The sequence below is a fragment of the Macaca fascicularis genome, chromosome 11 (genome assembly GCF_037993035.2).
Source record: "Macaca fascicularis isolate 582-1 chromosome 11, T2T-MFA8v1.1".
In the NCBI taxonomy this organism is placed as follows: domain Eukaryota; kingdom Metazoa; phylum Chordata; class Mammalia; order Primates; family Cercopithecidae; genus Macaca; species Macaca fascicularis.
In genome coordinates this window covers 95,538,514-95,549,362 of record NC_088385.1, presented here as the reverse complement: position 1 = coordinate 95,549,362, position 10,849 = coordinate 95,538,514, and positions in this window count along the sequence as shown.

Genomic DNA, 10,849 nt, shown 5'->3' with positions numbered 1-10,849 from the left:
TTTCTGTTCCTGTATTAGTTTGCTGAGAATATGGTTTCTAGCTTCATCCATGTCCCAACAAAGGTCATAAACTCATCCTTTTTTATGACTGCATAGTATTCCATGGTGTATATGTACCACGTTTTCTTTATGCAGTCTATCATGGATGGGCATTTGGGTTGGTTTCAAGTCTTTGCTATTGTGAACAGCGCTGCAATAAACATACATGCGCATGTGTCTTCATAGTAGAATAATTTATAATCCTTTGGGTATATATCCAGTAATGGGATTGCTGAATCAAATGGTATTTCTAGTTCTGGATCCTTGAGGAATCGCCACATTGTCTTTCACAATGGTTGAACTAATTTACACTCCCACCAACGGTGTAAAACCATTCCTATTTCCCCACAACCCATCCAGCATCTGTTGTTTGCTGACTTTTTACTCATCACCATTCTAACTGGCCTGAGGTGGTATTTCACTGTGGTTTTGAATCCCATTTCTCTAATGACCAGTAATAATGAGCTTTTTTTTCATATGTTTGTTGGCCACATAAATGTCTCCTTTTGAGAAGTGTCTGTTCATATCCTTTGCCTATTTTTTGATGAGGTTGTTTGTTTTTTTCTTGTAAATTTGTTTAAGTTCCTTGTAGATTCTGGATATTAGTCCTTTGTCAGATTGATAGATTGAAAAATTTTTCTCCCATTTGATAGGTTGCCTGTTGACTCTGATGACTACTTTTGCTGTGCAGAGGCTCTTTAGTTTAATTAGATTCTATTTGTCAATTTTGGCTTTCGTTGCCAGTGCTTTTGCTGTTTTAGTTATGAAGTCTTTGTCCATGCCTGTGTCCTGAATGGTACTGCCTAGATTTTCTTCTAGGGTTTTTATGGTTTTAGGTATTACGTTAAAGTCTTTAATTCATTGAGTTAATGTTTGTATAAGGTGTAAGGAAGAGGTCCAGTTTCAGTTTTCTGCATATGGCTAGCCAGTTTTCCCAATACCATTTATTAAATAGGGAACCCTTTCCCCATTGCTTGTTTTTGTCAGGTTTGTCAAAGATCAGATGATTGTAGATGTGTGGTGTGATTTCTGAGCCCTCTGTTCTGTTCCATTGGTCTATATATCTGTTTCGGTACCAGTATCATGTTGTTTTGGTTACTGTAGCCTTGTAGTATAGTTTGAAGTAAGGTAGCGTGATGCCTCCAGCTTTGTTTTTTTGCTTAGGATTGTCTTGGCTATATGGGCTCTTTTTTGGTTCCATATGAAATTTAAAGTTGTTTTTTCTAATTCTGTGAAGAAAGTCAACAATCATTGATGGGGATAGCATTGAATCTATAAAGTACATTGGGCAGTATGGCCATTTTCATGATATTGATTCTTCCTATCCATGAGCATAAAATGTTTTTCCATTTGTTTGTGTAATCTCTTATTTCCCTGAGCAGTAGTTTGTAGTTCTCCTTGAAGAGGTCCTTACATGCCTTGTAAATTGTATTCCTAGGTATTTTATTATTTTTGTAGCAGTTGTGAATGGGAGTTCGCTCATGATTTGGCTGTTTGTCTATAATTGGTATATAGGAATGCTTGTAATTTTTGCACATTGACTTTTTATCCTGAGACTTCACTGAAGCTGCTTATCAGCTTAAGGACATTTTGGGCTGAGACTGTGGGTTTCCTAAATATACAATCATGTCATCTACAAACAGAGACAATTTGACTTCCTTTCTTCCTATTTGAATATCCTATGTTTCTTTCTCTTGCCTGATTGCCCCAGCCAGAATTTCCAATACTATGTTGAATAGGAGAGGTATGAGAGGGCATCATTGTCTTGTGCTGGTTTTCAAAGGGAATGCTTCCAGCTTTTGCCCATTCAGTATAATATTGCCTGTGGGTTTGTCATAAATAGCTCTTATTATTTTGAGTTACATTCCATCAATACCTAGTTTATCGAAAGTTTTTAGCATGAAGGCGTGTTGAATTTTGTTGAAAGCCTTTTCTGCATCTGTTGAGATAATCATGTGGTTTTTGTCATTGGTACTGTTTATGTGACAGATTACATTTATTGATTTGAGTATGTTGAACCAGCCTTGCATCTCAGGGATGAAGCCGACTTGGTTGTGCTGGATAAGCTTTGTGATATTCTACTGTGTTCGGTTGCCAACGTTTTATTGAAGGTTTTTGTATTGATATTCATCAGGGATATTGGCCTGGTATTTTCTTTTCTTGTTGTGTCTCTGCCAGGTTTTGGTATCAGGATGATGCTGGCCTCATAAAATGAGCTAGGGAGGAGTCCCTCCGTTTTATTGCTTGCAATAGTTTCAGAAGGAATGGTACCAGCTCCTCTTTGTACCTCTGGTAGAATTTGGCTGTGAATCCGTCTGGTCCTGGGCTTATTTTGGTTGGTAGGCTATTAATTCTTTCCTCAATTTCAGAACCTGTTATTGGTCTATTCAAGGATTCAACTTCTTCCTGGTTTAGTCTTGGGAGGGTGTATGTGTCCAGGAATTTATCCATTTATTCTAGATTTTCTAGTTTATTTGCATGAGGTGTTTACAGTATTCTCTGATGGTAGACTGTATTTCTGTGGGATCAGTGGTGATAAACCCTTTATCATTTTTCTCTGATTCTTCTCTCTTTTTTTCTTCATTAGTCTCACTAGCAGTTGATCTATTTTGTTAATCTTTTCGGAAAAAAACAGCTCTTAGATTCGTTAATTTTTTGAAGGGATTTTCATGTCTCTATCTCCTTCAGTTGTGCTCTGAACTTAGTTTTTTCTTGTCTTCTTCTAGTTTTTTAATTTGTTTGCTTCTGCTTCTCTAGTTCTTTTAATTGTGATGTCAGGGTATCAATTTTAGATATTTCCTGCTTTCTCCTGTGGGCATTTAGTGCTATAAATTTCCCTCTAAACATGGCTTTAGCTGTGTCCCAGAGATTTGGGTACATTGTGTCCTTGTTCTCATTGTTTTCAATTAACTTATTTATTTCTGCATTAATTTCGTTATTTACCCAATAGTCATTCTGGAGCAGGTTGTTCAGTTTCCATGTAGTTGTGTGTTTTTCAGCGAGCTTCTTAATCTTGACTTGTAATTTGATTACACTGTGGTCTGAGAGACTGTTTGTTATGATTTCTGTTCTTTTAAATTTGCTGAGGAGTGTTTTACATCCAATTATGTGGTCAATTTTAGAATAAGTGTGAATTGGTGCTGAGAAGAGTGTATATTCTGTTGATTTGGGGTGGAGGGTTCTGTAGATGTTTAAGTCAGCTTACTGCAGAGCTGAGTTCAAGCCCTGAATATCCTTGTTAATTTTCTGTCCAGTGATCTGTCTAATATTGACAGTGGGGTGTTAAAGTTTCCCACTATTATTGTGTGGGAGTCAAGTCTCTTTGTAGGTCTCAAAGAACTTGCGTTATGAATCTGGGTGCTCCTGTATTGGGTGCATATATATTTAGGATATTTAGCTCTTCTTGTTGCATTGATTCCTTTACCATTATGTAAAGCCCTTCTTTGTCTTTTTTTATTTTTGATGGTTTAAAGTCTGTTTTATCAGAGACTAGGATTGCAACCCTGCTTTTTTTTTTTTTTTTTTTTTTTTTTTTTTTTTTTTTTTTTTTGTGCTTTCCATTTGCTTGGTAAATATTCCTCCATCCCTTTATTTTGAGCCTGTGTGTGTCTTTGCACGTGAGATGGGTCTCCTGAATACAGCACACCAATGGGTCTTGACTCTTTATCCAACTTGCCAGTCTGTGTCTTTTAATTGGGGCATTTAGTCCATTTACATTTAAGGTTAATATTGTTATGTGTGAATTTGATCCTGTCGTTATGATGCTAGCTGGTTATTTTGCCCGTTAGTTGATGCAGTTTCTTCATAGCATCGATAGTCTTTACAATTTGGTATGTTTTTGCAGTGGCTGGTACTGGTTGTTCCTTTCTATGTTTAGTGCTTCCTTCAGGAGGTCTTGTAAGGCAGGCCTGGTGGTGACAAAATTCTCTCAGCATTTGCTTATCTGTAAAGGATTTTATTTCTCCTTCACTTACGAAGCTTAGTTTGGCTGGATATGCAATTCTGGGTTGAAATTCTTTTTTTTTTTTTAAGAATGTTGAATATTTGCACCAACTCTCTTCTGGCCTGTAGGGTTTCTGCAGATAAATCTGGGGTTAGCCTCACAGGCTTCCCTTTGGGGGTAAACAGACCTTTCTCTCTGGCTGCCCTTAACATTTTTCCCTTCATTTCAACCATGGTGAATTTGACAATTATGTGTCTTCAGGTTGCTCTTGTCAGAGAGTATCTTTGTGGTGTTCTCTGTATTTCCTGAATTTGAATGTTGGCCTGTCTTGCTAGGTTTGAGAAGTTCTCCTGGATAACATCCTGAAGAGTATTTTCCAACTTGGTTCCATTCTTCCTGTCACTTTCAGGTACCCCAATCAAACATAGGTTTGGTCTTTTCATATAGTCCCATATTTCTTGGAGGCTTTGTTCTTTCCTCTTCACTCTTTTTTCTCTAATCTTGTTTTCACCCTTTATTTCATTAAGTTAATCTTCAATCTCTGATATACTTTCTTCTGTTTGATTGATTCAACTACTGATACTTGTTTATGCTTCAAGAAGTTCTCATGCTGTGTTTTTCAGCTCCATCAGGTCATTTATGTTCTTCTCTATAATGGTTATTCTAGTTAGCAATTCCTCTAACCTTTCTTCAAGGTTCTTAGCTTCCTTGCATTGGGTTAGAACATGCTTCTTTAGCTCAGAGGAGTTTGTTATTATCCACCTTCTGATGCCTACTTCTGTCAATTCATCTAACTCATTCTCCCTCCAGTTTTGTTCCTGTGCTGGAGAGGACTCGTGATCCTTTGGAGGAGAAGAAGCCTTCTGGTTTTTGAATTGTTCAGCCTTTTTGCACTGGTTTTTCCTCATCTTCGTGCATTTATATACCTTTGTTCTTTGCTGTTGGTGACCTTTGGATGGGGATTTGGTGTGGACATCCTTGTTGTATGATGTTGATGCTATTCCTTTCTGTTTATTAGTTTTCCTTCTAGCAGTCAGGCACCTCTGCCGCTGGTCTGCTGGATTTTGCTGGAGGTCCACTCCAGACCCTGTTTGCCTGAATATCACCAACGGAAGCTGCAGATCAGTAAAAATTGCTGCCTGTTTCCTCCTCTGGAAACTTCATCCCACAGGGGCACCCACCAAATGCCAGCTGGAGCTCTCCTGTATGAGGTGTCTGACAACCCCTGCTTAATTACAGCACCAAGGGTAATGATATAACTGTATATAATTGATAAAGATTTTGCAATTAAATCTAATTATTATATCTGCATGAAAAATGATTATTTGTTTTCTAATTTGGAACATATGACTATAGACAAAATAAGGTAAAACCCATTTGGAATCCAAAAATATAACATCTGGGATTTATTCATTTTTTGAGTTAACATCCTGTTTTCATTATTGATGATGGTTCAGAATTAACTGTAACTCTTAGTCTGTAATCTTCCAGTTTTAAACAATTGCACAATAAATTACTCCAAAACTTGCTTAACTGTAGGAGTCCTATCAGATTCATTAAAAAAACAAAGATGAAAAAGACTCCTGAGCACTTCTACAAACCTACTGATTCAGGATCTCCACAAAGAGTGACTTAAAGCATTACAACATACTGTTTTAGGTAATTTCATGACCACTTAGTCTGGAAAATGTGACTTGGAATAACCTCTTCTTTTTGTTAAAAAAAATAAGGAAATTTATCTAGGAGTGAAATACAGGTGACTAAAACAGAGACTGTTAATAAACTTTTCACTATATTATGTTGGCTTCTGCTATAGTTCAAGAAAATAGAGCAGTTTAAGTTTTGTGAGATATCATCTTCATAACAATAACACATGGCTATTCTTTACAGAATGGCAAATAGATGTATTGCATGAGAATACCAAATACTTATTGCATGTATCATTTTCAGGAAATAAAATTATAAACTATAGACAGCATAAAGGTAAGATATGTTTGTAGAACATACCTAAAATTAGTCAACTAAGCAAAAGAAAAATAACTATACAAATGTTTTCTACTCTATAAGTGCATGAAGTCATATAATATAATACTACAATAAGATTATAAAATAAAGTTATTTTATGTAATAAATATTTTTAACCTTGTATTATTATATTGGTCCTTACACAAACTACCGAGTGCTTCCATATCAGAAGATGTAGAAAGATGTAGTATACAGCAACATCTTTTAAAATTTTCCTCAGTAAGTTTAACTCCTGGTGCAAATTATTCCTCTCAGATCAGCTATTATTCTCAGATTTTTTTTCATACTCACTCCATTGGCTCAGCTTTGTAACTGATTGTAATTCTCTGATTCTTTTCGCTCCTCATTTTCAAAGTAACTAAGTTCACTCCTACTCTAAAATACTTAGAAGAAAAAACAAACAAACAAACAAACATACAACTTCTCCTGAATAGCTACTGGGTCTAAGAAGAAACAGTAAATAAAATAGCAGATTACTTAGAAGGATTCCTATTTAATAAATGGTGCATTCCCTGTTTAATAAATGGTGCTGGGAAAACTGGCTAGCCATATGTAGAAAGCTGAAACTGGATCCCTTCCTTACACCTTATACAAAAATTAATTCAAGATGGATTAAAGACTTAAATGTTAGATCTAAAACCATAAAAACCCTAGAAGAAAACCTAGGCAATACCATTCAGGACACAGGCATGGGCAAGGACTTCATGTCTAAAACACTAAAAGCAATGGCAACAAAAGCCAAAATTGATAAATGGGATCTAATTAAACAGAAGAGCTTCTGCACAGCAAAAGAAACTACCATCAGAGTGAACAAGTTACCTACAGAATGGAAGAAAATTTTTGCAATCTACTCATCTGACAAAGGGCTAATATCCAGAATCTACAAAGAACTCAAACAAACTTACAGGAAAAAATCAAACAACCCCATCAAAAAGTGGGCAAAGGATATGAACAGACACTTTTCAAAAGAATACATTTATGCAGCCAACAGACACATGAAAAAATGCTCATCATCACTGGCCATCAGAGAAATGCAAATCAAAACCACAATGAGATACCATCTCACACCAGTTAGAATGGCGATCATTAAAAAGTCAGGAAACAACAGGTGCTGGAGAGGATGTGAAGAAATAGGAACACTTTTACATTGTTGGTGGGACTGTAAACTAGTTCAACCATTGTGAAAGACAGTGTGGCAATTCCTCAAGGATCTAGAGCTAGAAATACCATTTGACCCAGCCATCCCATTACTGGAGATATACCCAAAGGATTATAAATCACGCTGCTATAAAGACACATGCACACGTATGTTTATTGCGGCACTATTCACAAGAGCAAAGACTTGGAACCAACCCAAATGTCCATCAATGATAGACTGGATTAAGAAACTGTGTCACATATACACCATGGAATACTATGCAGCCATAAAAAAGGATGAGTTCATGTCCTTTGTAGGGACATGGATGACTCTGGAAACCATCATTCTGAGCAAACTATCTCAAGGACAGAAAACCAAACACCACATGTTCTCACTCATACGTGGGAATTGAACAATGAGAACACTTGGATACAGGGTGGGGAACATCACACACTGGGGCTGGTCACGAGATGGAGGAATGGGGGAGGGATAGCATTAGGAGATATACCTAATGTAAACGATGAGTTAATAGGTGTGCCACACCAACATGGCACATGTATACATATGTTAACAAACCTGCACATTGTGCACATGTACCCTGGAACTTAAAGTATAATAATAAAAAGAAAAGGTGTGGAAACAACTCAAATGTCCATCCACTTGTAAATGAATAAAGAAATTGTTGTATATACGTATAATGAATATTATGGTCTTAATTTGGGCTCCTATAACAATTTATCACAGACTGAGTGGCTTATAAACAACAGAAATTTATTTATTTCAGTCTAGAAGCTAGAAGTTCAAAATCAGGGTGTCAGCATAGTCAGGTTCCAGTGAGGGCCTTCTTCTCAATGGCAGACTACCATCTTCTTATTGTATTCTCAAGTGGTTGAAAGACAGCAACAGAGCTCTCTGGCATCCCTTTTAGAAGAGTGCTCGTCCCATTCATGAGGGTTCCAGCCTTAAATTAATTACCTTCCAACATTCCCACCTCATAATACCATCACATTGGGGGTTAGAATTTCAACATACAAATTTTGGAGAACATGAATATTCAGTCCATTGTAACTACTCTGCAATAAAAAGGAATAAAATTGATTCACGGAAAGGAAATGATAAATAAAAGGAAATAAATTGATTCATGAAACAAATTAAATGAATCTTGAAAACATAAGTGAAAGAAACCAAACACAAACACTATATATAATCATATCAATCAATTTACATAAAATTCTAGAAAAAAGTAAAGTTATCGTGATAGAAAACTACAGTTAACAGGTCCTAAAGGTTAGGGGAGGAGACTGACTGCAAGGGGACATAATAAAACTTTCTCAGGTAACGAAAATGTTTTGGTCAGGTTCAGAGGTTGCGGTTAAATTATACATTTTTTCAAAATCCACTGAAGCATGTACTTAAAACTGGTAAATTTTTATACATAAATTATGCTTCAATAAAGCTGATTGTATCGGTATATGTATGTGCAATAAAAACTGTTAAAATAGAAGTGTGAAGAAACAGAATGTTGATGGGAGTTTTAACATGCTACCTTTATTCTCAATAGATTCATAGATATATTCATTTTATCCAAAAATACTTGTATGCCTTGGGGTTTTTTAAATGATAACATAAACTTAAATTTATTTGTGAAAGACAGAATACAGGTTAGGGTGAAAAAACTCCAAGGAAACAAAGTAAGTCACTGACAGTGGCAGGCCTTGAATTCCCTGATTATAGCTCTGTCTGGGCAGCCCCCACTCTCCATCCCAGCATCTTAGTCTAAGTACAAACAATATTGCACTTTTGTAAAGACAAAGACATTCTGCATTTACCATCACATGCCATTTATTCTTGTCCTAGTCATCCTACATACTCTTAATCCTTGTCTCTTCCCAAACAATGTCCATTGTTATTGTTTATCTATAAAGCAATACATTTCATGCTATATCCACCATGTGCTCTGCACTCCTCTGGATGCTAGAGGTAGGGCCACGGAGAAGCAGAAGTTTCTAAACTGTATATATCATCATCAGAAAAAGTAAATAAGTAAATAACTAATATAGTTAAATTAACAATAAAAAAGATCTTGAAAAAATTAAGAAGGTAAGGAAATAAAGAGTAACTGGGAAAGAGGAGTTTGTATTTCTCTAGAATAAACACGAAGATGTGGCATGGCTGGGTCAGGAAATGTTTGATCAGGAAACTGGGTACTATAGCCTAGTAATGCTGATACATAAAATTAGCCATCGTGTTAATCCCTTATGAAATGTAACTAAAATCATATTGAGATGCCATTGGACGACTATTAGAATGGCTAAAAGAAAAATACAATGCCAAATGTTAATGCTTCGTATGGCTAACACTGATGCAAAGCAACAGGAACTCCCAGATATTTCTGGTTAAAATGCACACTTCTTAATATCCCCTATGTTGAAAAGGAAGTCAAAAGGGAAGTTAGTAAATATTTTGAAGTAAATAAATATAAAAACATAGCATATCAAAATATGTAGGCGGCAGGGGAAGCACTACTTAGAAGATAAACTGTAGCATTGAATGTTCACACTAGACAAGAAGAAATATCTCAGATTGCTTATCTGTTTCCACCTTAAGAAACAGTAAAAATTTAAAAAAAACTAAACCCACAGAAAGCCAAAAAAGGAAGTAATAAAGACAAGAACAGACATCAATGAAAAATAAAACAAACAATAGTAGAAAAAAAATCATTAACATCAAAATCTGGAATCTTTGAAAAGATCAGTAAAATTAACAAACCACCACCCAGAATTACCAAGAGAAAAGAGAAGACACAAATTACTAGTATCAGGAATGAGAGTAATAACATCACTACAGATCTTGTAGATATCTAGAGACTAGTGAAGAAATATTGAGAAGAAGCTTATGCCTATAAATTCAATAATTTGAATGAATTAGACACATTCCTTAACAAACACAAACTGCCAATGCATATTTTAAAAGAAGGAGAGAACCTGAATTATCTGAATTATCTTGCATATATATAGATATTTGTATATGTCTATCGATACATAGATATAAAATTCAATTAAGGATTGAATTTAGAGCTTGAAACATTTCCAGAAAGAAAATACTAGGCACAGATAGTTTCACTGAGAAATGCTACCACACATTTAGGGAAAAAAGCAATCATTTATTATCTTTCATGGTTTCTATGGGTCAGGAGTTCAGGAGCAGCTCCACTGCATAGTTCTGGTTGAAAGTCTCTCATGTGCTTGCAGTTAGACATTGACTAAGGCTGGAGTCATCATCAAGTCTTCTTTGTTTATATATCTGGCCCTTGGCCTAGGAAGACTCAAATAGCTGAAAGATGGAACAGCTGAGGTTCCTAGAGCATATCTCTATATATCTTCATGGTATGTCCATGTGGTCCCTCCAACATGGCGGCATCATGGCAGCCAGACTTCTTACATAGTTGCTCAGGGTTCCAGAATGAGAAATAGAGAAAAAGAAAGAAAGAGAGAGAGAGAGAGAGAGAGAGAGAGAGAGAGAGAGAGAGAGAGACTATATATTTTTTTAATGACATGTTCTCCAAAGTCCCATAGTATCAATTCTGCTGCATTCTATTTGTTCAAGCATTCACAAAGGCCCATCAAGTTTTAAACACTGTGTCTAGAGGAGCGATAAACTACCTCTTGGCTGGAAAGTTACAAGGGTCTGTCGGACTGGGAACA